We start from the raw sequence: 25,963 nt of genomic DNA, 5'->3' as shown, positions 1-25,963 counted from the left end.
GGCAGAAATCCAGGCTTCCATAGGCACTGAGGTGTCTTGTGCTCACTGATGGAATAAACGAAGCAATATGAATTTAGGAGCAACCTCAGTGTCAGGTGTCAATTTCTGTTTATTCCTCTTTTGATGCTTACCAAGGAAGTCAGTGATGCTGTCCTTTTGTGAGCAGGATCTGAGCAACTCTAAAAATGTTTTGAAAGCCAAAGCATGCCAGAATGGGGTCCTTTGGAAGTGTGCAGTGTCTGACCTTTATCCCTCACACAATCCCACTTGGGAAGAGGAAGGACCATCTCATAATCCCACTGAATTCACATGAAAATCATCCTGAAAGTGAAATGAACCATTCCCCCTGCTCTCACCTACTTTGTTCAGTTTTAAAAGTGTCCAGCAAGATTTTTTCAAAGCTTTCCTGACCCTTGCTCTTGCCTGACTTTACATCAACACTGATTTTCTACTCTGTAGAGCTGGAAACACAGATCTCTGCTCCCCTGAAGGACCCGTGAGAATGGCCAAGGAGTTGTTGCTCTTTCTTTCACCACATCCTTTGAACCTGCTGCAGAAGAGGCGAGGCAAGTGCTGCTTTCCCAGAGCACTTGCCTCTGGTCAGGTTTTTTTTCTGATACTTGAAAGATGCTAAAGCTTGCTGAGAATGCATTATAAAAAAAATCAAACATGCTATCAAGGCTCAAATGCAATGAAACTGAATTTATTCCTAACTATTCATCATATTTCCAAGTCTCTGGATATGCTGTTACCAACAGAGCAGTGTTTAAAGGAGGCTGCAACATCATTTCCCAACCTTTCATGCAGGCAGAGTAATAGAGAATCTCCAACACAGGTAAGAGCCTGCACTTTCCCCAGGAGCTGAAAATTTAGATTTATGGAGAAGTTTTAGGAGGATATTTGGCACTTAAACAGAGTCCAAGAGAGAGGCCATGTACATGAGAGGTTTAGGACCACAATTTTGAGGATGTCACAAGTCTCTTTTCTCTCTTCAGAGGTTGTGCTGGTACCACATCACCACCCTGCCTTTCCCCTTCTCACAGCAAGGCTGCTCCCATTTTTCCTGCAGCTGGGTTTATACAAAGCCAATAATTAGCTGTCTTGTTTCAGGTGATTTTATAGGTCTCTTAACACCTGGTAAAAAATGCAGTTGCTGTGAGTGAGCATGACTTTACTGGGCAGAGGTGATCTTGTTGTTGAACTGGATTTCTCTAGCTGTAGTAAGTTTTTTGTGTTTTTCTTGTCGAGTAAGTCAATTACACTGTCCATTTCTGAGCCAGTTTTACAAAGATTGTAAAATGAAAGTGGTTTGTAGCTAAAACATGACAATACTCAAAAATTACTTATTTAAACTCCAGCTGTGCCATTGCCCTGAACAGGCTGATGAGGAGGTGTCACTCACCCAAGCCTCGAAGACAATCTTCATGATGGTTCACAAAAATATTTTGCAAAAATTTCAGACTTGATGTTGTGTATAGATATATATTTTGCAGACATACTTTGATGAGGGATTTTGTTTCACTTTGCTTATTTCTGAGGCACTTTCGACCTCGTCAGCCTTTGCCATAGCTTTTAAAGGACACAGGCAGAAGGAACAGATGGAAATAAGGATAATTGCTTACTTTGAGCACTGAGAGAAATGCACAATGCCTATAAGGTCTCATCCAAAGTTAATGGAAAGACTATCAACCCATTGTACCTACACTGTGTTCACAGGCTCTGAGCAGCTTTCAGGAATGGAGCCTGCTGACTGCAGGAGGGGAGGAAACACATTTTCCCCATTTCACCCAGGCAGAGATTTTTGTGCTTCCCAAGGTCACACACAGCAATGGAGCGGGGATTGAATCTGGGTATTTCAAGTTCTTTGGTTGCCTTATGGTGACCAGATCCCTCCTCAGCTGCACCACAGCATCCCTGTGGCACTGAGCAGTCCCAAAGCTCCTCCAGCATCCCCCAGCCCACACGGTGCTCTGCAGCACTCTGGAACTGGCTGTGAAGTTCCCTGACTAGGAAAAGGGATTGTGCACAACAGGCTGGGATGTGGAGGGCTGGGATGTGAGGAAGACCCCCCTGCTTTGGGCTAATCACAGCTAAATCTGACTCTGCCACTACCATGCAGTACATGAGGAGTGCAGTTTTGTGTGGGACACATGTACAAAATAGCACAGATGATATTTTGAACTAAATGTGCACTGCAGGCAGTGCTCATGCCATTCCTAGGAGCTACATAAAGACAGCATGAAGGGCTTAGCTATGAGGATTGAAATAGTAGGGAGAATTCAGAAACCATAGTTAAACAACTTTAAAAGAACATCTGAGAAGATGAACCTTTTGATAGGATTTAGGCTGCCTATGGGATTGTGGAGCTTTAATCAACAAAAGCAGCTTATTCTATCAGTGTCATGAGCAACAGCAGAAAAGGCATCATCAGCGAGGAACACTGTAGAAAACAATTTATTTGGTTTAAAAACTTGTTTAGAGCAATCTGAGGCTCCCCCCTTAGTCTGGTGACCATCTGGATGGATTTTGCTTTGGAAAGCTTGTTTTGAACTTGAAGCAAGCAAACATTTGTTCACATGGTGGGAAAGAAAAGATTGAAGCAATGTGCCAGAACTGGAAAAGCCACCCATGCATAGCAGTACATTTACCTAGAGCAAAATAAGCTCTTTGTTTTTGGGACATTGTCTTTAGTCCCCATGTGAAGGTCTCCTTGACCATCCTGCTTGGTGGAAAGTCAGATTTTTCCCATATGTGACATCTATTTCTATAACACACAATTGTGTTCAGCTCCATTACCAGACTCCCACACATTACAGACTGTGGGATGTAATTTTTATGTTCCCTACTCTTATTTTTAGTCACCCCAAAAGCAGTTTTCAGCGGGCAGATTCCTCGGGGAGGAGGTGCCCCCCTGGCTGGCAGCACTGCTGGAGCAGAGTGTGGAGCACTCCAGGGGTTCTGGGAGTTCTGCAGGAGCAGTGCCCAGCAAGGTGGCAGTGCCAGACAGTGTCACCTCTGCCTGGATGCCAGAGCCAGACCTCTTGGACAGCTGGACCCAAAGCCCTCAGCTGGTGCTGGGGCCCTATCCAAGCCCCATAAAGAGGGAGAGATGGTAAATCCCATAACGGGAAGGCATTTATTTTCCTTTTCCTTTATGGTTAGCTGTCATGAATTTGGGTAGAACTGCTTCTTGGATGGGTCCCAGACAGTTCTGTCTCTGTGCTGCAGCACATTCACTCCAGCACTCATTAAATGAGCTGGCAGGTCAGGTGATGGTTGTTTCCCATTTCAAACTATTTAGCACCCTTGGCTGTTTCTTTGGTAACTGATATAATTCAACCAAAAAAAAAAAAATAAAACCCAACCCAAACCAGGAGCTGCTAATGCATATCCAACCCAGAGAGCAGCTAAACTTCCACATTCTTTAGCATTCCCAGCTGTCAGCATTTACCAAACCTCTGAACCTGCCTCTCCCCAAGCACAAAGGTAAGAGGAACTTTGCATTTCATTCTTCTTTTCATAGCTTCTTCTTTTCATAGCTTTAAGTGTGGTGTAAATAACCTTCCCCATAAAGTCAGTTAATGTGATCCTTCCTCTCAGACATGTATAATTTACAAACCTAAAACTGATGGGTTGTCACATTTGTATGAATCCACACACAGGGTGAAAAGTTTGAATATTTTGGAAGGAGCTGATACACGCCCCACAAAGGACACAGAAAAATTTGATTATTTGTGAACCATTGGTGTTCTGGCAGAAAGACAGCTGTGTTGCCTAACATCAAACACTGTAAGTCTACTTTGCCAGTGTACATTTTCACAATCTAATATTAATTTTTGCAAGTGTAAATACTTTTCATTAGAAAAATATTTATTTCTTTTCTTTTAAAATTGCCTTGAAGCAAACTACAACTCAGTGTTAAAATTAAAAGCATGGGTTTAAAAAAATGAATTAAAATGCTTTAAAGTCCAGTAAAATCTTTCTAAAATTTTTAGAGCTAATTGAGGGCACCTATGCAGGCACATAGTGCCTTCCCACCAGCATTGCAGAATCTGAGAGCTGAATTATTAAGAAAGCTCTTTTGCTGGATTTCTGACAAATCACTTTAATGTGCCAAAATTGATTTGGCATGAAATCGTCAATAGACCCTCCAGAATACTAATAGCATTAAAGGCAGGGGCCAGAACTGACAAACTTGCTTGGCTGGAGTTGGGTTCATAAATTAGCAGTGAGGTGTCTGAATTACAGCCCTCTGCTCCCAGCTGTGCTCTGTGTCTGTCTGTCCAGCTGAAGAGATTTCAGCAAGTGACAAATGGGGGAGCTGGGGATGAGGGGAAGACTTTGTGTAATGGCTTTGCTTCTCACCTCAAATCTTTGTCTGCAAGCCTTGGATGCTGTAGGTAACCACCCCAGATAGTGGCTAAACTACTAGAGTTTTGTCCTTTCTTCCCCATCTTTGTTTTTGTTACAAATCCTCAGATCCTGACTCTGAGCACACATCTTCCTTTCATCCATTGAGAGCTCCAGCCCAGCCCAGTGCTCAGAGCTGCAGGGGAAGGTCACTGACCTCTTCTCCCAGCCCCTCACAGCCTTGGATGAACCTTTCCACTTTCTTGTCTGTAGGACAGCAGTGTCAGTGCTTCTTTTCCATGTCTGCTGAGAACATCTCTTGTTATATTCACCTACTTACCTTGAAGCACAAATTTGCCACAGGATCTTTGGTGTGTAGAGCAATCTTCCCTCAGCTAGTTGTGTCTGTGGAATTGAAGAGTGTGAAGCAGCATTTGGACCAGGTCTTTAGGCAATACGTACATATGTGCTATCTCTGTAACATTTAGGGACAGAAGCCTCAGGTGACATAAATCTGCTTCCTTTAACTTTAATGAATTTGAAATAATTTCCTGTGGTGGAGGTGTTGATTCAGTTCAGCTGAGGTCCAGGCCTGTGCCATTTCAGCAGCAGCAGAGTTTCCCAAAACAATTGGGAAAATCACAGTACAGGAGGAGCTCTGCAGCCAGGCAACAACTCAAGGGAGCTAAAACTGTCGTAGCTGATTAACAGAAATGAAAGCTGCTCAGAAACAAATCTGAGTATGAATTTGGAGCGCAAGAATTAATTGAGAAGGGGATTCTCTTTGTACTTCTTTTAGTAGGTCAGGCAGTTTATCCACTAAGATGCCTTTGAAGCTGCCAGCAAGGAAGGCATCACTGGAAAGATGAAACGAGCCAGTGAGTGAAGTAATCTGTGTGTCCTAAACCCTGCTATTCCGAGTGAATTAGTTGCATGGTGAATAACAGAAGTCTGAGCCAAAGGCGGTCCATTACCCTTCCCAAAGAGAGGGTGAGAAAGGGATAGCTCTGGGAAGGGAAGTGTGAGGGTAGCGTGCAGCTTTAGTGCAAGAACGGGTGGGACATGGGAGGCTGAGCTTCTGCTTCGTTCACACAGCTGTGCAAACATTTCTGTTGTGCTGCAGAGAACACCAAAGCACTGAACACAAACTCACAGCAAGGTGCTCCCCTCCTGGTGCCACTCATTTAGTGGTGGGGTGGGTCAGGTGAAAGGCTGTGGTCATGTCACAGTGCCTTAGTGGATGGCTGTTCACAGAGCCATGAATTCAGTGGGAGTTCTACACTGATTTTAATAGAGTGTGGCTTAAAAAGCAGGTAAAGGCACAGGAACTGATCAGTCGAATACAGGGGAAGGGCTGCAACTCCTGCAGAAGTCAATGAGAGAAAAGATTTTCACCAATAACAGACAGAAAGGTATTTGAGAAAAAGAAATGTACATTCAGAGGAAAGGAAATTGAGTGTTTGTTTTACCTGGCCCCTGGCTGCTTGAAGACACTGACCGTAGAAAAATGCACTTTTTAAAGCTGTCTCTCTTTTTAGTGCAGAAGAGTGCAGGATTTTTGTCCTAAAGAGTGCACAAGTGAAAGAGATATTAGGATCCTGCAGTTCTGCTCTTGCTCATCAAAGAAGAGTTGTGGAAGATCAAGCCATCCTCTGCCTCCAGCATCCAAACTTGTACCTAAGGAATCACTCACCCTTCACTGAGGATCAGTTAGATATAGGAAATTGGAGAGAAAAGAGTGCAGTCCCAGGATACAGCACAATATAGGAAGTTAAAGTGTGAAAATACTACTTACTTTGCCCATAATTTTCCGTACCTATAGCTGGAAAACCAATAAAAGGGGCTTTTGGTCATAATGCTGTATTATGTTATATTTATTGGTTTTTTTCCAGCCTAAAGTGCTTTGTGTGTGAGATTAAAAAGCTGCAAGTCTCAGGCCATCTGGCCAACCAAACGGATTTCGTGTACAGGATCACTGCCAGATGTATGCCAGTTGTAAGTTTAATTTTTGAACATATAAAGTGCCTGGGGCTCTGTCTGTTATTCTGAGGAAATCATGTTCCAGTTTTCCAAAACAATCCAGATACAGTTCAAGTCTAGGAGTATGGTCCATTCTCCTTCACCTGGTTTAAGGGCATATTCTTCATTTCTCATAAAGAGAAAATGATGGCAGGAGAATTTTGAAGATATCTTATGTGTTAGGTGTATTTGATCACATCTGTCCAACCTTATGGGATGGTAGGAAACACAGCAATAAGTTTTCTTAAGGACTTTCACTGAAATTGTCTCATTGAATGATAAAATTCAGTACTTTAGACTAATTTGCACTTATTTGTGATCAGCTTGGAGAATAAATGTTTTCAAGCATATAATAGTTTATGGTATCTAAAAAGTGGTATTTATTTGATTTATTTTAAATGAGGAACTAATGGAAGATGAGATATATTTTTAGCTTTACAGAGTCTAAGAAGGATAACATGCATTTAATTTTTTATTTTGCAAATGTTCTCACATAAGAAAGTCTGTAGCCTGGGATAGATATTGTGAAAATTAGGAAAGGTGTGAGCACAGATAGCTCTGGGCTTTGCAAACGGTTCTTGAGGATTTTGTTCAAAACACAGCAGCTGAAATCCAGGGTAAAACAGGATTTGGGTGATGGGAGACAGTGATTTGTGGGTCTGCCTCTCCTCCTGCCCACATAAGTGTATTTCTTCACAGCTGAAATCCTGAGGTTGAATTACTTTCTCCTAAGCAGACCTGAAGGCCCAATGAATCAGAGATAAATGTTTGGAAAGGAAAGACTGACTTATTTGTCAGGGCACAGTTATTTGCTGCAGGGGAGGAGCTGGTGAAAGCCAGACACCCCCAGCACCAGGGGCTCCTGCAGGGAGTCTCAGGGCTTTTGAGAGGCACCAAAATTGGGACAGCCCAGCCCAGCCCACCACTCTGGCTGGGTCTGGCAATTTCCACCACAGCCCAGTCAGAATATATGTAGGCAAAACCAGGTTCAAATGTTTGGGAGAGGGGCGGCCACGCTGCTGGGCGCTGCCAAGAAGCAGAGCTTACAACAGGAGTTTCTTTGCAAATGTATCTAAATCTCAAATTAAATCTCAGTCATCCCAAGAAAGAGTTGCATTAGATTGGAATTTGGCAGGTCTAATTGCAGCCATGCTCCTGGAGGGTGATGGGAAGTTTTGGTGAGCAGCTCAGGAGCTTACCCTGTGGAAAGGGCTCCATGACCTTTTGCATGCACCTTTCCAATGAAGGGCCACAAAAGAAAAGCTGGCACTATAATTTATAGTCTATTTTATTCCTGAAAGTAATTTTCCCTGTGATATTAGCCCCTTTTTTTTCTCACACAGACTCTTATAGGGGGTGGAAATCAGAGGAACCAAACAAATAGTAGATTTCATAAAGTAAGGAGCAGCAAATTGAGCAAAAGGAGGATTATGAGGACTAAATCTTTTGTTCAAAGAGTGATTAAAAAGCATTAAGTTGGATGAAGTCAATCTAGAGCTTAACTGAGTGAACCTTCTGCTCTGTTTTTCTTCTGTTTGGTTTTACATGTATTAAAAAATTGAAGGAGTGGGAGAGACCTCTTGAGGACTGCTGAGGCTGGGGCTTTTTAGAAAATAATAGTTGAGCAAAACCAGTTGGACATAAGCTCTTTTTCCTGGTTTCCAGGCAATGTAAATTGTCCTGGCCAGCTGTGTCCAAGAGCAGCAAGAATAAGTTCAGGCTCCTTTCCAGCAGAGGACTCCATTCACGCCCAAATGTGTGTGCTGTGGGGATTCCTCCAGGCAACGAAATTCTGGGATTTGTGTCCTCCTCTCACCATGGCTAAAGTGAAAACCATTCCCTGCCCAAGAGCAAATACAGCTGCAGTCCATTGCTGAAATAGGGAAGCTGTCAGGGTAATTGCTATTTGCTTTGCATTCAGAATACCTTTAAAATCTTTTTGGTGGATTTAAGATTAAATCTGCACAAGACAAGGGCATCCAACTTTCAGGGTGGTTTGCCTTATAAAAAACTGTGCATTTAGAGGAGCACAGCTCCTTTGCAGGAAAGAACAAAAGTATGAAGTAGGAGTTGTCAGTGGATGTTATGCTGTAGCCAGGGATGCACATCAAGAGGGACTAAACCCAACAAATAGTCAGATTTCTGCACTCTGCTTGTGTGTGGCCCTTGGAAAGCTCTGAGCCTTCTTTCCACACTGTGCTAAGACAGACAGATCAAGGGTGGGGGACAGAGTGCAGCTGTAAACATAAGCAAAGTTGTGTTTGTGTATTTACTGACTTAATTGTCCTCTGCTTAGTCTGGTTTTAAGTGACTTGCTAGTTTGATTTAAAGCTAATTGCTGATTTCAAAATCATCTGTCTCCAGCCATTTGCAATCATAGGCTCTTTGGTCTATACATTTTTGTATCATCCCAGTTTGGCATGACAACATTTCCTTGATCTGAAATATTTTTATTTCTGTTCTTTGAAGTCCTAATGAACGTGGCACTTTCCATCTTCACTTCTGGAAAATGCTGCTCTTGGACAGCAGCTGTGTCCCATTGCTCTGCAATGTGGAGTGACAGCTCATAACAGAGCCATGCAAAACTCTCCCAGTGCCAGCTGAGTTGTACTGGGTGAAAAAATTTGCCCTGAAGCCTTTTGCTCCCTTTGGATCTTACTTTCTCCCTTGACTCATGTTTCTCTTTCTAATGAAAACCAGAAGGACTGTTCCCCATGAGGCACTTGAATAGAGCTTGGAGGAAAGCTATTTTCCTTCCAACAGAATTTTTTGCTGTTCCACCACCTTTCTGATTCTCTATGTGAAAACACATCCTTCTTCCCCAGAGAGAGCTCACAAGTGCTCCAGTGGCTATGGCACAAGTCTAGGGCAGGAGGTACTGAGTCCTCGTTCTGGAACTTCCCAGAGACTGAGGGAAGGGCCTGACTGTCTTCTCTCCCCTCTTCTTCCCCTCTGACCATGCTCTGAACTCTCCCCCCAAAATCACTGTGATTCCCATGGAAATTTGCTTAATCAGCCAGCTAACAAACCATGTGGCTCCAGCCAAGAAAGTTAAAAAACTGGAACAGAACTTGAAGTCTGTTAGCTCCAACCATAGGGGATGCACATATTTATATAGGCTTTTTCTTTTCTCTCAAGTACAGTGAATTATCATGGAATCATAATGTCCTCTCAGAATTGCTTTTCCAAGGGATGATGTTGTATAAATCATGAAAACTAGACATGGAAAATATTGAGTAGGTCTCCTGGTCCAGCCATCTGCCAGGAGAAGATTGTTCCCTGCAGAATTTTCCCCATTGCTCTGCTGTAGCAAAGTACCACAGAGATGCTTTATCTGCAAAACAGCTCCATGCCTCTTTATAGTCCTGCAGAACTCATTATCTTTAGTTACAGAGAAATGGTTTTACTCCCCTGTTACAGAATAGGGTCCTTCTGTCCATAACATTGCAAGTTTGCCCACATCCCCAAAGTACAAAACTTCATATGGGCTTGCAGCTTGATAATTAAATCAGAAATATATCTTTTCCTCTGCCATCATGTAAACTTCCCTTGCATAACACATTGATAACCAACCAGCTACCCCTTGATTACTCCCCTGTGAATAATAGGCAGCACAGCAAAATGTTCCTGTGAGTTTGAAGCAGAGAAGGAACATTTCATTACCAGATCCTCTCCCTCTTTGCCAGAAGCTACCAAACAATAAAATGGAAAGGAGAGCTATAGCTTGTGACATCTGTCAGTGCAAGTAGCCTTTGGTTCAACCTGGGCCGTTATAAATATTATATTTGAAGTATTAGCAAGAGCAGATTGGATTGCAGCAGGTCCAGAATGAGGCAGCCTGAAGGCTGGCAATAAAACTGGAAGAAATGAAATGCTTTGGCATAGGTATCTTCTGCTTTGCATTGTAAAAGGGATGAAGAGGAAAGAGGGAAACCTTTCAATCTGATTCAGCTCATCTGGAACGCTTATTTAGAAGAGCCATTTTTGCCCCCTGGTAAAGATGGACCATGCCTGCCTGGGCAAACACAGTGACACAGAGAGCATCCTCACAACATCTGTTTAATTACCCTCAGCACTGTTCTGTGCTTCCCTGCATGTTTAGCTGTGTCTGCATCATCACTGGGTGTGGACTCAGTCCTCACTTCAGGCCAGAGCTGGGAGTGCAGGTTCAGCTTGCACAGCCTTCATGGGCGAGCCAGTCACACTCTGAGGGGCAGAGTCTGGAGACATTCAGGTGCTGAAAGATGTAAAAATACTTACTAACTCCTCTTGGTTTCACACAGTGTGAGCTCCTGAGCTGCCATTTAGTTTTTGCTGTCATGTTTAGAGATAATTATTTTAGAAATCTGGTTCAAGTCTTTGCATCTTGGTCCCCCATCTGTATTATGGAGAGAAAGTTATTTCTCTAGCCTAAAATTTTGAGAAGATAAGAAACTTCTGGCAGAGGCCACGAGTCCCCCAACTAAAGAGAAAAATTAATTATGTACATTGAAATCCTTCAAGGGAACAAGGAAAATCAAATGAGTGTGAATATGTCTCATATTCCATTCTGTTACTGCAATTTTAGGTGTTACTTGTAAACTAAAACTTTCTACCAAAGACTTTCATTTTTTAGGTACATAGTGTTATTTAAAAAAAAAGGAAAACAGAAAACCAAAAATCCATTAACACTTTTCCTCCAGCAATGAGACAACAGAGCAGGCAAAAATTATTGAAGTCATGGACATTTCCACACCACTAAATAAACCCTCTGCCTTGGCATACATAGGGGATTAGGAAGGAGAGATGCCAGAAATTGGCCTGGACTATATTTCCCCAGAGGCAAAGAGAGATATTGAGGGAAATCACTACCATTCCACTACATGTGATTAAGAAATTGGGATTTTTTTTTTCCTCATTTTAAGAATGCAACAGACTGGATGGGAGCCACCAGAGAAAGCTGATGGCAAGAAGAGTGGAGAGAAATCATTCCAGTCAATACTGGAATTGTGGAAGTGTGGACTTGCATTGCTTGCTCCACAGCATTTTTATTACAGCAGAAATGCTCATCTAAAGGAGAATTGGCTTGATCATCTTGGGCAGAAAGATGTTATAAACCAATATTGGCTGATGAGAAGCTCAATGTGACTCAGCAATGTGCACTTCCCAGGAAGCCAACGGGGCAAGGAGATTCTGCCCCTCTCCTGTGCTCTCTTGAGACCCCATCTGGGGCTCTGCATCCAGCCCTGGGGCTCCCAACACCAAAAGGACCTGGATCTGTTGGAACAAAGATGGGGAAGAGCCTGGGAGGTGCTCTGGGAACCAGAGCCCCTCTGCTCTGGGGACACACTGAGAGACTTGGGGTTGTTTAGCCTGGAGAAACAGCTCCAGGGAGACTTCAGAGCCCTCTCCAGTATTTATCAGTGCTCCAAGAGAGGGAGAGGGACTTTGGGCAAGGACATGGAGCGACAGGACAAGGGGCGATGGCTTTAAACTGACAGTGTGCAGGGTTAAATTAGATATTGTGAAGAAATTCTTCCCTGGCACAGGGTGCCCAGAGAAGCTGTGGATGTCCCATCCCTGGAAGTGTCCAAGGCCAGGCTGGACAGGGATTTTTGCAGCCTGGGACAGTGGAAGGTGTCCCTGCCCATGGCAGAGGTGCTGGAACTGAATTATCTTTATGGTCCCTTTGAACCCAAACCATTCTATGAATCTATGAAGTGTATATTTAATCGCCCTCCTGTTACTCTTTGGAAGGACTTTCCTCCCATTTCAAGTTGAAGATTGGTCTAATCTGAAGAGCACTTGGCACAAAAAGGCACTTGAAGTTTTCTGCTTAAGGACATGCAGTTGCACAGGCTCTTTGAGCAGCTTTAAATAGGTGCCGTGGAGGGCGAGTGGAGAGGCTGCATTATCATCAGCTTTCACCTGAGGGCAAACCAAAATGCACTGCTGACCTTAGATGGATCAGAAACACTGGCTATCAAGCAGATGGCTGCAAAACATCCCTGACTGCTCTGCTGCTGTTAACCACTTGTGTTGTTGTGCCTGCCTTACAAAGCACACCAGGGCTAAGCGCCACGTGTGGGACTGCCACCTCCACAAGACAGGACAAACCAGTCCCACACCCCACACTGCAGTTATCCATGCCCATCCAAGGACTGGGGATTATTTTTCATCACCACCTTGACTCTCCTGGGCTGTCATTTTGCTATTTTCAAACCTGGTTATTTTGGAAACTATTTTTGAAACCTGGCTATTTTGAAAACTGGCTCAGTCATGACCCATGTTGCTGCAGAAAATGACCCCTCACAGGTGTGTCTTGCACTTCTGTAAGGGCAGGGTGCTTGTCCCATCTCCCCAGGTGACACAAATGTGTGGTGTGACTTGTCCCTGCCCTGCCTGCTCTGTACCTTGATGGGCTCTTGCCCAAAAGGCAGGGCCATGACCAAGCTGCACTTGAGCACCATCCTGCTGGGATGCTGTCCTGTGCCAAGACAGCAGGGCTGGCCACACAGCCTCTTGCTGTCCCTTTGCTACAGACAGCTGCTGTTTGGGGACATATTTGTGTCCCCTGAGCAGCACAGGGTATGTACAGTCCTTTCCCTCCCCTGACTTCTCCTTTCACACTCAATTCTGCAATTTGTGCCTTGGCTCCCTTCCTAATGACTGTATTATTAGCTCTATTTGCATCTGCTCTCAGCTCTTTATTTCACATGGAATTATGTTGGCTGCTCTACATACCACAAATTGAGTAGCTGAACCAAGTCCACAAACCCTAGCAGAGAAAGCACGTGGAGCAGGGCTCTGTATGACCACCATCGTTGTCACCCTCACACGTGCCACCACTCCTGGCCCAGGCCAGCACCCCGACTGTCACCCTGCTGTGCCACGAACGTGGCAGTGAGGAGCAGGGTGACCATATGGCCTGAGGCAGCTGGGCCATATGAGGCTCCATTTGTGACACCTAGTTTGTGCTTCCTAAGACACAGAAGGTGTTTAATATGTTAGCTGTCACTTTATGGGTTATCCCAGCCTTAATTACCAAGCCAGAAACGCTGCACAAAAGCTGTCCTCCTGAATGTGCTCCCTGCAGGAACAGAGGCTTTGTCCCTCAGTCAGAGTGCCTCTCCATTTGTGACCAGGACATCTGAGCAAAGCAGCATTCCAGGTGGCTGCTCCTGCTGTTTGTCACCTCCCCACTGTCCCCTCAGCAGCATTCCAGGTGGCTGCTCCTGCTGTTTGTCATCTCCCCATTGTCCCCTCAGCAGCCCATCAGAGCTGTGGGGTTTGGGTACAGCTAATGGAAATATGAGCAGAAAAGGTGTGGGAGATGTGTACAGGGCTCTCAATGGGCTTGTGGAGGGAAAAGGACTGTGGGATTCCAGTTTTCTCCTGTCTTCTCTCAGCTTCAGGCCAGAGTTCTCTTATTTAGGTGTGACAGGGATGGAGGCATCCTGAATTCACTTCTCACAGACTGGGTTTTGGAAAGGCCTCGTTTGCATACACAGATTCCCAAAATGTGTCTGTGGAGATGCCTCACTGTGATCAGCACCAGGTATGAGCCCCACATCCTGCACAGGAGCTGGCTGCTTCCCCCTGCCATCAGCAGCCACAATGGGAATTTCTGTCTGCACCCTCTGCATGGAGGGACTGACCTGAGGAACAGGGGAGGAGCCCTCAAATTCTGCTGTCCTGGGACCAAAGGCTTCTCAAAGGTTCTATTTCCTTCTGGCTTGCTGGAAATTTTTGAGGGGAAACAGGCGACAAAGTGTGGTAGGAGATTCCCTGAAAACAAACAAAATAGATGTTCCTCATTGTCTAGGGAAAAGCAAGGAGGAGTTGGGTGGATAGAAGCAGAAATTATCTATATTTAGCTCTTCTCCTCCCACTAAATAAAGCCAAAAGCTGGAAAAATTAAACAACTGCCTATCTGTGAAGTTTTGGAAGAGGAAGGAGCACAGGTTGCGTGTGTTGTTACAAGAAAGTATCACCTTAAAAGAGTTTTCTATATAATTTTACTCCCCTCCCACACAATCCATTGTTTTAGCAGCAAACTGGGATTGCTGTTAGACAATAGCCCACTCTCCAGCAGAAAGAACTCTATGAAAGCTGCACACAGTTTTTAATGTTTAATGACACAAAATCAATTGGAAGTGGTTGCTGGCTTCCACAATCAATTTTAGGAGATCTCTCAGGGAACGGGAGAAAGTGGGAGAGTTTCCATTAGCCCTGGAAATCTCATCAGCAATAGGAAAATGGTGATAAACAACCCTGCACTCCAATAAACGTATTAATAAACTTGTCCTCACTCATTTCTCATGTCTCTGTAAGGGGATACCGTTTTGTCACCAGGAAGGTCGCATTTTGGTCTCAATTCCATCCTTTCTTTGCACAGACACTCAAACATCCCTGTGGTTGTGGGAGAACCACAGCTCCCATTTGCTGCCCCCTGAGCTGTCCTGGGTGCAGGAATATCTGAGGGGCTGGAATCACAGAGGGTTAATTCCCTTGGTCTGCCCCGCTGTGAGAAGGACCTTTGCCAAAACTGTGAGAAGCCACTCTGCCCTACAGATGAGTGGGAATGGGCTCCGTGGGGAAATGTGGAATTCCCTGTCCTGGATGAAGCCAAACTCACCCAAACACTCACGGGTGGCCACACTCAGGGGTTGTCAGTCAATGAGAAGGTTCCTGCTGATTCTGATGGGCTTTATGCCATTTGCCAAGCTTCATGCTGCATGGCATGAAGTGCCCTTTTTCTGCCCTTGTTTTGCTCAGACTGGGGGAGTGTGATGCCTTCTGCTAGCTGGAATCTGGGGGATTAGGGGGGAAAAGGGAAAAAAAGAAAGTTTTTATTTTTTTGTCTTTAAAAAACTAAGGACTAAGCAGAGTTAGGAACAACCCTGACTTAATCTCAGTGCAAAAGAAGAGGCTGTTTTCATGTGTTGCAGGTTTGCCCCAGGACTCCAGCTGAGTGAAGTCAAGGCAGGGTTTGTAATGCACAATTTAATCAGTGAATTTGTAGATCTCAAAAGGCGTGCTTAATTTAATATTGTTTCTAATGGCTATTGTCTTCATGCTTGCCTGTTTCCCCGGTGTTTTTCCCTTTTGTAATTACTTGAATGGGCATTTCCAGGTGCACTGCATATATTAGCAAGCATTTTCATTTTAGTAATGATGCTTTCAGTGTTTATTTCTTCATTGCCCTAATACTTACTTTATTAAAGATCCTGATTCTTCTAAAGGAGAAAAATAAGAATTTGCCACTCCTTTCTACCTCATTTACCTCTTCTACCTTATGATGCCCTCAATAAAAGAGGATTTAAATTACTTATTGGCCAGGCTTAGACCAGATTTACACTACCAGAGAAAAATAAAGCAGAGAGGGGATGCTTGGTCAGTCATAGAATGGTTTGGGTTGGAAGGAACTTTCAAGATCATCTCATTCCAAGCCCCTGCCATGGGCAGGGACACCTTGCACTAGCCCAGGTGGCTCATGCTCAGCATCCAGCTTGGTCTCAGAAGCTTCATGCCTCTCCTTGTCCCTTGTAGGGATGAGAACTGAGCACTTGTTGAGCTCAGAGCCACTCCCCTGAATGTCAGGGCTTCAGAGCTATTTTAAGCTCTGCAAGGAGCATCTGCAGTGCCCCTTTCCTGGCCTTATTACCACCCCTTAGGGTTAATGTGCATTTTTGCACACCTTGTGTGCAGCCTGGGGACTCGGGGGGTGCAGGAGGCCGAGCCTTGCCCGGCCACCCCAGGCTGCTGCTGAATGCTGCAGCAGGATTCCAGCTCCAGCCAGCACTGAGCAGCATTTATCACACATGCACAACAGCCCTCTGCCACATGCTAGTCTAATTTTCAGATTAGCTGTTTATTAGCGTTGTTATAAACATGGCTCTTCATCCTCCATTAAATGGCACTGCAGCCACATGAAGCCTGCAAGGAAGCACTTGGTTCACTAAATTACCCTGCAAATGTCAAACTGGCTCTCTGCTATTAGCTGTGGGTCTCACATCCTCTTTATTAGGATTTTGTGTCTTGAGGGTGCCCCGTGGTGTGTAGATTTTTTAAAATGCAAAGCAGTGTCATTTTTTGCTGTTTAAAAGAACGTTTAATTAAACTGGATTCATTGCTTGTATGGGGCAAGTTAAAAGGAAACTAAATAGAAGCCATATGATTACATGTTATTGAGCAGAGTGGCTGCTCCAGAGACCAAACCCTTTTAATACAACATTAAACTAAACTTATTTCATGTGCACAGGTTGGCTCTGGCCTGCTAGGGCATCATATTTTGAGAGCAGCAGAATGGTTATGGGCACTGAAGAGCTTTTAACAAAATGTGTGTTTCAGGGAAGAAACATTGCTTAGGCTAGACTTAAATATGCTAATGACAGAAATCAAAGCTTTGCACTGATTCTGGGTAACCTCTTAAAAATTACCATTTTTGTAGTGTCAGATGCAAATGAGATCAGCTTTGTTTATTATTTCACTAGCTGTAAATTAACAAGGGGCCCCAATGAGGGTAAAAATAAAATTGGAAGTATTTTTTGGGCTTGAGTCGTTGCTCACATCATGGCTTTTTAATGTTCTTTAGGAAAACAAAAGGAATTATAATTAGAACTCCATTACACAATTTCCTATTCCCTGCTCCTTTTATGTTAACTCTGTTGGTACAATCAGATTTTGTTAAGGTGCACACTCACGAAATTTCCTTTCCAGGAATTCTAAGCTTCTTTTTGAATGTCTGCTGTTCTCCAAGCCCATTCCTAAATCTCATCCTGGCTGTGAGCCTACAAAGCCTTCAGCAGCCACCTCACTGTGCTCTTGGAGCTCCCACCACCAGGTTTCTCCCATCCTTTGGAAAAGGGACAAGTGCAGGGGTGTGCACAGCTGCAGGCCCTTGCTGGGTGTCCTGGCTCTCTCCCCCGGGCATAAGGATGTCCAGGGACCAGAATAAGCACCTTTGTCCTAAAAATGGTAATTTAACCCCTCTGCTGGGCATTCCCCTGGCAGGGTGTGGGCAGCTGTGCTCCTGGCATGGCCCCAGGGCACCTTGCTGACAGCCTGGGCTCCTCCGAGGGCTTGGGCTGCAAGTGCTGCCCCAGAGCATGTTTCTGGTTAATAAACAGAGCAAGTTTTGCCTGTGCATTAGGCCAGACATGTCCCCCTACCTCTACCTAGGTAAGCAAAACACTAGGAGAGAGGAAAAAAAAAAAAAAAGAAGAGAAAAAAAAGGAAGAGACCTTCCTATTTTTAGGTTGTTTTAATTGTTTTTCATGCTTTTCATGTCTCCTCTGTTCCTTCCTTCCTTCCTTCCTTCCTTCCTTCCTTCCTTCCTTCCTTCCTTCCTTCCTTCCTTCCTTCCTTCCTTCCTTCCTTCCTTCCTTCCTTCCTTCCTTCCTTCCTTCCTTCCTTCCTTCCTTCCTTCCTTCCTTCCTTCCTTCCTTCCTTCCTTCCTTCCTTCCTTCCTTCCTTCCTTCCTTCCTTCCTTCCTTCCTTCCTTCCTTCCTTCCTTCCTTCCTTCCTTCCTTCCTTCCTTCCTTCCTTCCCTCTGTGCAAAAGGAACTGTCCCCCTCCATGCATTGCCAGTGGGAGCATCCTGCCACTTATCCATGAGAAACTGATTTACAGCAAGAAAATTGAAACAAATAAAGCAGTCTTGGAACACCAATGGGAGTGTGGCTGTCCAGAGGTTGAGCTTCCAACTTCTAGGCTTTGAAACAGAGACCCTGTGTTTGTTTTTGTTTATTCACACAATCTTCCCTGGGGCACACCAGCATGGCTGTGGCTCTGGGGTGAGCTGTAGCTGATATAATCAAGGGCAGGGATGTAATTAGCAACGTTGGAAGGGCTGCTGTGGGCAGATGGGAGCTGAAAAGGATGTGCCTGTTGTGAGACAGACTTTTATATGTGTTGGCCTGGGAGCCCAAAGCAATGTGTGATGAATGACCCTACACAGGGACGAGCCATTTGAGCACTAAACCACGGCATCTGTGGCCCTTGCTTGCACACAGGGCACTTGTACCCTCGCCATAAATCATCCCACAATGAGGTTTCCCTCTCTAATCTGGGTTAACCTTTCCTGCTGGGTGGGTTAGCTGCCCAAGAGTTCAAATCAGCTGCCCAGCCTGGGGTTCACCTGAAGGTAAGAAACTCCAGGTTTCTTTGGCCATCATCCTCTGCCTTCCAGCAGACCCCTGTTTCTTCCTCAGGGCAAGTGCTGTCAGCCTCAGAACCTCTGCAGGCAAGAGGAAGAGTAGCCAGGACCTGCAGGACACAGAAATACTTCAAAGTCTGTGCTGACAACCCTGTCTCTGGCTGAGTACAAGATTTCAGTTGTACTTTTTTCCAATCCTGTCTTTTTATGCCCCAGACCATGATGTGGTGCAGCGTTTCTGCAGCCCATGAGCACCTGAGTATTTATCTCACAGTTTGCCCTCTGCCCTGGCAGCGCATCCATCTGAGCAGCACTTCTCATCTCCCTGGAAAGATCCCTGTCCCAGTAATAGCTCCTGATGGAAATATTCTGTCTGCTGACTCTCAAAAAAGATTTCTCAGGATTTTTTTTTCCACGTGGGAAAATCCAGGAGTGCCTGTTTTTTACACATGTAGAGCAAAAAGCCTTTTATTCAGAATTTGTTTAGGAGCATTACACTAATGCACCACTGCTTGTGTCTTCCCTGGGATTAAATGCAGGATGTCAGAGCTCATGGTCCTGTGCAAGCACTGCCTGCAGTGGCCTGATGCTGGTCCTGGGCTTAGATGCCAGTCACTGTTAGGAAAAAGGGGTTTGCTGTGCCAAATGGGTAACAACACCTCTGTGTCACCATGTGTTTCAGTACCTCCAGGGATGGTTGTTACATGGGTTACAGCAAGCTCTAAATGGTTGGACTATCATGATTATTTATTTAGTGTTTCTCCAGCTGTGGTCACAGCTACCCAGCAGTGACTCTTGAATGCAGCTTAGATGTACAGGGCAAGAACATGGGATAATTTGCCTCAGTAATTTTGCACCTATTTCAGGTCAGGGATGTCCTGCAGGGGACACCGGGTGATCCTCCTCAAAACACTTCTCATTCACTACATTTTCGTTTTCTCTTGAGCCCAGGTAAAAGTTTAACACCTGTTCCTCTTGTAGGAGAAGTTCCAGAGGTCACCCAGCTGCCATGGGTCAACTCCTCTTTCAGGATTTGTAGATCTGAGCATCAGCATCCATGGGGCAATTGCTGTCAGCAAACTCATCCGTGATCACTGATCCAAATTTGGATCAAACCCTTACAGCCCTCTTCTCTAAACAGCGCTCTGTTCTTCACTTTGAAATAAAGATTGGTATTTATACAACAGATGCACCTAAAACACCCACCAAGATGGAGACTCAGTTGTGCTAGGCACTGTAAAAACAAGCAGTAACCCCCCAAAAACCTGTTTAAGTAAGGGACTGATATTTTAGTTCTCCTGGGAAGATTGGTCTCAATGAATGTTTGAAATCTGTTTCTACTCAGGGAAAAGTTGTTGGGCTTTCCCTCCTTGCAGCTCTTGATAGCACACATAAAACAAAACACAAAAACTGTGTGTGACTTTGCAGCTCCAGCCTCAGGTAGAAAACGTGTGCAGGTCCTGCCAGGTACATCCATGGAGTCCTAAGCAGAAATTTCTGCCTGAATCAGGGAAATGATGAGCCAGGCATTGCCCCTCACTTAAACACCCACCCCACAGCGGAAATGTGCTCACCACAGGTTCCACAAAGGGCAGCCATCCCAAACCCCTGCCAGAAAAGCACATTTCTGGCTGCCTGCTGCTGCACTGCCTTTGTGGATGTGCCCAAACCAGTCTCTTTCAGAGCAGCTCGAGTCCCAGGCTTGCCTGGGTGCACTTTGAAGCAGTTTGTTCTGTGCCAGTCATGTTCACTGTCCTAATCTGACATGAAGCCTGATGGAAAAATCTGTGATCGATTATAGCAGCAGGACAAAGAGATATGAGAGGAAAGCAATGCAAAAGAACAGATATCAATCACTGGCTCCCAACAAGCCTGAAGAAGGTAGCTGGTGCTGTTCCTGAATTTGAAGGCAGTGTAGCACATCTTTCTGCTGTTCTAGGTAAACACCCCCAGCTGCAGGCTCTTTGTCTTGCAGACAGACCGATTTGGTAAGAAAAGTGGATTTTGAAGTATGGATTTTGTTGGAAGGGAACAAAATAAACTATTGGTTTGTTACCTTGAAAACGGTGTAGCATGTAATGAGTGTTTGCAGCAGTTTCACAGCTGCTTATTACTTTGCTTTTTAAGCTTCTGAGTGTTGAGGGTTTTTTGTTTAGATTTACTCTTTTTAATTGATTGAATGTGAAATATATGATGGAACAAATTTGTATTGAATAAGAAATAGCAGACACAATCAACAAACTTTAATGTTGAGTTAGCTTTTTTCTCGTTCCTGGACAAGATCATACTTCAAAGCAAATTAAAAATGTGAAGCCAAATCCTGCTTGCAATGCAGGCAACAGAAATCTTCCTGTCAGCCTCAATAAAAGCAGGTGTAAGTTTTCAGTATTAGTCCAGTCCATCCAATTCACATGTCTTTCTGTCTTTATCTAATCTAATACATGGTTGTGAGATAAATTACAGAAGGGTATGATAAATTGCATTGCTATTCATTTTTGGCAAGATCACCTATACACTGGCCACTAATTCATCTCCGCCAGGATCCACACGGGATCCTTGGAACAGCCTCCAAATGCTGTCATTTCATTTTCTTTTAAGAAAACAAAGAGATTATATCTGCTGGCCAATAGCCTACTTACCCTCACCAAAATAAATGATACCTCACTGTGACCTCTGTAAAACCATGGTTATAAAAGTATCAAAATGTATTTATAGCATTAAGAGTCACAAAGATATTAGGTCCCTCTATTCTGCTTGAATGGAAAACTATGAAATGTTTTAGAATGAGGGATTTCAAAATGGGAAACATTACATGGTTTAGATGTAGGGATTTCAAAGAGTGTAATTTGTTTAATTCTGTTTTCTTTGGGTTTTGGTGTTCTTTGCCCAGATAATACAAACAAAGCACACAACATTGGGTAAGAAATCTGCAATACATTGTAACAATTTTTTTAATGGTAATTTTTTTTAGCGCTATTCACCACTCTTGAACAAAGCACCATCCTGATTCACTCCAGTACCACACACTCTCTGGGTACTCTGCTGGGTACCATTCACATCCATCTGTGAGTTCAAAGAGCAATTTGCTTCCCATTAAACCAAAAAAGGGAGACATCTTCTTTCCCCTTACACCCATCAGATCCATCTCTGCCTTCCACATGGGCTCTGCTGGGCAGCACCAGGACACTCCCACTCAAAGCTGCTGCCAAGCCCATCCGTGGCAGACACTCCTGGTCCCACCACCAGCGTGAGCTGTTGGATGTGCCAGGGCTTCACCCTGAGCCAGCCCCACATCCCAGCCCAACGTCCCACCACTCTCCTGCCAAGGAAGAGGGGAAGCTGATTGCTGTTTTAGCTGGAATGCCTGTGCCCCTGCTCACTACCAGCCCAGGAAATTGCTTTCTGCTCCTCAGCATCTGACTGCCAATTTCCTCCTCCTCATGCTGCCAGGAATCGCTGGGAAATGGTGCCGTGGACGATCCAACAGCTGCTGAATTTCACACAGGAGACCACTTACCACTGAGGTGCAGCAAAGTGATTTTGCATATCAAGATTTTAAAGAAATCTGGGGCATTGTGAGATGAAGGACATTATTGATGTGAAAAGAAAATGATCATATTTACTTCAGAATCCGTTATCCACACCTGCAAACAATACTTAAAAACAGAGCATGTATTGCAGGATGATGTGAAAACCTGGCCTGGTGAGAGGTAAAATTTCCTTGATTATTTCAGGGAGATGAAGGCTTCATCCTGCACTATTTAGGAGCTGTTGAGGCATAATGGCTACGTCCAGCTAATTGGATGCATTGCTATGGGCACTTGAGAAATGTGATAGACAGATGCATTCAGCTAGAGAGATGTCCCTTGGTGCAGAGAGCTGAAGTCAATTAGGGAGTTAAATTGTGAAAGATTTGACCTGATGTCATTTATATCTCGAGTCATAATTAACACTTAAAGTTCAACTCTATAGCAATTTTCTTTTAATAACACTTAAAACCTACACGGGGCTGAAAGAATCGCGCAGACGTGATGAAGGATGACTTGAGTGCATGCCTGGATTTCTGCCTTCGTAATTAATCCTCAAAACACCTTTGTGAGGCCTATGGGGAGAATCATTTCTCTCCAGTTTCTCCTTTGAAGAGAAGCAGGGTTTACCCAGTGGCTCCCCAAAGTCTCTGGCACCTGGAGATAAGCACAGAAGCTCTTTCAGGTGCAGAACCAGCGAGCATTCAGCGCAGCCGAGCTCCCATCTTTTTGTCTTGCTGATTTTTTTTTAATTTTGCCACAATCTTTAGAAATATCATGGACAAATTACTTGTCAAATGGCCTGGGCTTTCCAATTAAAATCTGTGCAAATGCAGAACCTAAAAATCTGTCACAAACAGAGCTTCTGCCTCAAAGGTTTTCATGTGGATGAAATATGAATCTCACTGGGGGAAGAAATGCTCTCTCAGAGTGAGACCTTGTAAGATGGGATGCAGCTCACTGCAGGTTCTTATGGTCAAGTTATAACTGCCCATAAAGAGGGGGAAAAATGGAAGTGCTGACAAAACTTTTAAACTACAACAGTGGAAATGGCGCCGCAATAATTTATAATCTACAGGCAGCTTTGGATTTATTATCACAATGACAAATGCACTGTCATTGTTAATAGGATATTTCCCAGCAAGGACTTCTTGTTATGCAAGCCAGGTTCACTATGTCATGCAGCATGATAGCAATAAAGTCTACAAGAATTTGTAATGAACTTCAATTACTAATAGATTATGGTTAATGGGAAATATGTGCAGTAAAGATATGGGTTTTTATATGCACCTTCTGGTACTCTACAAGGCAATGATTTATGCTACAATTTCTGTTAACATTCTCCAGTATGAAAAAAAAAAAAGCCTAAATTGGTGGAAAGCCACTCCATCCATAACAAATATTTAAGATAATTTTGCACATCATGTAAATGAAGATGTAAAATTAGATATTAATCCGTTTCATTTCAGCATTTGTATTTTTATTAAAAATGAAGACTTTGCCCTACTGTGTAATGACATTAAAAATTCTATCATGGGCTGCAAGCATGAATTACCCCAATGCAGGAGTGGTGACAGCAGCCGAGCTGTGAGCGCATTTGTTCAATTTGCTGTAGTAATTAACGGAGCAGTGAGAATATTTTTCTACGTATGATTTAAAGGAACAGCCCTGGAGCTGCTTGGGCAGATGTGTTTGATGTGGAGGGACACGTGCAAGAAGCCTGGGCCCTTTGGAGGGGATCAGCCTTCTCCTCACCCCTTGTTTCCTCCCCCCAGCCTTTGAGGCATCGCTCCAAAGCCGTGCCTCACTCATGGACATTGGGCTATTCCCTTCCCTGCACAGCAAACCTCCCACGGGAATTCCTCTGGGAAACAATCACCTGACACGGCATCAGAGCCACAAGCTCTCCTTCACTTATCAGAGGGACACAGGCCCAGGTGTTTGCCTGCTGTTTCAAAAGACTCCCTCCTCTTCCTCCTCTCTCCCTCCTTCCAGCTTTTTTTTCTCCTGTACCTGCGTTAGAATGTTTGTTTCAGGTTTATGTGCTCGTGAAATTAAAAGGAAACTCTCCCAATTTAAAAACATGCACTGCTCAGAGCCATCTTTGAGAAAAACAGAGATGCAATATTAAGGATTGCATTTAATCAGGGTCACATTTCATATCGTGAAGAGCTTTCAGGATTATTTCTGGTATATTTTTAATCTAGGTATTCTGAAACCAAACTAGACCAAATCAGTATTGTGCTGGTTTAATACCATTGCTCTCAATGAACCACTGTAGAAAGTAGGAAAATATGGAATTGGGATTTTGACCTTTTAACAAGGTTTTTAATGAGAGCATAAAGGGAATGGCTTCAAACTGACAGAGAACAGGTTTAGATTAGAGATTAAGAAGAAATTCCTAAAGGTGATGAGGCCCTGGCACAGACTGCTGTGCAAATCCCAGTCCATGGACAAACTCTGATTCCCAAACCTGCTGCGGAACAGCATAGTCTTACTGTATAATTTAGAGTGATTCTCACATGAAAATGTGGTTCTCCACTCTATTAGGAAGTTGTTTGAGAGATTTACAAAATGTCCTTCGGTTTTTATGGTAAAATAAGCATAAAATTGCACTTGCCCACATTCATTTCCTTCTAAATAATACTTAAAGTACTTGCTTCTTTAAAATGTGTAAGTGTGTTACAAATTTAAAATTAAAACTAATTTACCCCTTAAGGGTGCTCTGCAGATTCAGTTTTCTCCCAGCTGCCCCATAACACAAGCAGCTGCAAGATACAAAATGGAGTTTACTGAGTTGACTGTATTTTCCCCCCTCCCAGTTTTTAATGAAATTCTCCTCAGAAGCAAAACGGGAAGAAGCTCTCCGTGCATCCACACTGAATATTTGTGTGTGTGTGTGTGTGGGGGGGGTCAAATCCTCCTCTGTTCTCTCCAGGTCAGCTCTGCTGCTTTCCATCTTTCCAGCTCTCTCCCACATTTTCAGACCAAGCAGACCAAGCCTCCTCCAAAACTGCTAGAACCCCTTTTTCTCATTCTGTTGTTTTTTTCAGTTTTTTTTAAAAAAGCCTGATAAACAATAAAACATCAGGATCTTCAAGGGCATCTTGTTGCTGGGTTTTGTTGCTGAATTAGTGGGTTTTGGTTTTGTTCTGCCATTTCTGTGGCTCCCTGAGATATCTCACCCCTGACAGGGTTGATGTGGCAATATTCAGCAGTCACCTGCTTTGCAAGCACCATTTAGAAAAGGTCACTGACAGCCCAAAAGAGCCACGAAAATAAATGTAACTTTAATTTGTTTGCCATTAGAAATGCGTGCAGCAGTCTGTTCTAATGGGAGATTTTCTTTCATTCCTGCTCTGGCATGTGGCCACAGCAGCTCACAGATACACTGAGGTCTTCTAATGCAGGAGGCTGAGCACAGAACTGGGTAAAGTGGTAATAAATTTTGTTCTGTCCAACAGAGGACTATCATGGAAACGTTCTAAAATCCACCAGAATTAAGATTTGAGCACAAGGAGAAATTTGTGTTTCAAATAACTTGCCCTAAAATAAATATAAACAGCTATTACACCCAATATGATCTCTTGAAATCACTTCAAATGATTAATAATCTATATTGTATCAGAAATGTGTGTACAAAAATAAACCACAATTCCTTGCAGCTAAAGTATTACCTAAAGTAAACCATTTCAACACTGAATCAAATTATTTCAATGGCAGAAATCACACCTGTCTCAGGGGATAAATTGAGTATTCAGGCTGTTAAATGCATTCAAGCGACTCTATTGTATCCCACTATGTATTGTGCCTTGTAGAGAGAAAACAGTTCTGAAAACTATAAAATCATTTAGCAAAACAAATGCATCAACCACAACAGCCTCACACGGAGAAGAGGCTGAGGAGGTGGAACCCCTTCTTGCTGAAT

At 43.9% G+C, this 25,963-nt stretch overlaps 1 long non-coding RNA gene across 6 annotated transcripts in view; it reads left to right on the top strand.

Annotated features, from left to right (window-relative positions):
- Positions 1-3,093: 3,093 nt before the first annotated feature.
- LOC135309223 (uncharacterized) overlaps positions 3,094-25,963 on the top strand; it is a 35,330-nt gene continuing 12,460 nt past the window's right edge. The window contains exons 1-4 of one of the 6 annotated variants that reach the window (XR_010369512.1): positions 3,094-3,486; positions 3,663-3,789; positions 5,150-5,340; positions 5,889-6,206. This is a non-coding gene — a long non-coding RNA (uncharacterized LOC135309223). Of the gene's footprint in view, positions 3,487-3,662; positions 3,790-5,149; positions 5,341-5,888; positions 6,207-6,242; positions 6,346-8,034; positions 8,939-11,273; positions 11,627-25,963 lie in introns of those variants that run through there. The other 5 variants (XR_010369511.1, XR_010369507.1, XR_010369509.1 and 2 more) reach the window with 5 other exon arrangements.

Source organism: Passer domesticus, chromosome 10 (genome assembly GCF_036417665.1).
Source record: "Passer domesticus isolate bPasDom1 chromosome 10, bPasDom1.hap1, whole genome shotgun sequence".
NCBI lineage: Eukaryota > Metazoa > Chordata > Aves > Passeriformes > Passeridae > Passer > Passer domesticus.
This window is presented reverse-complemented; position numbering and strand designations above follow the sequence as displayed.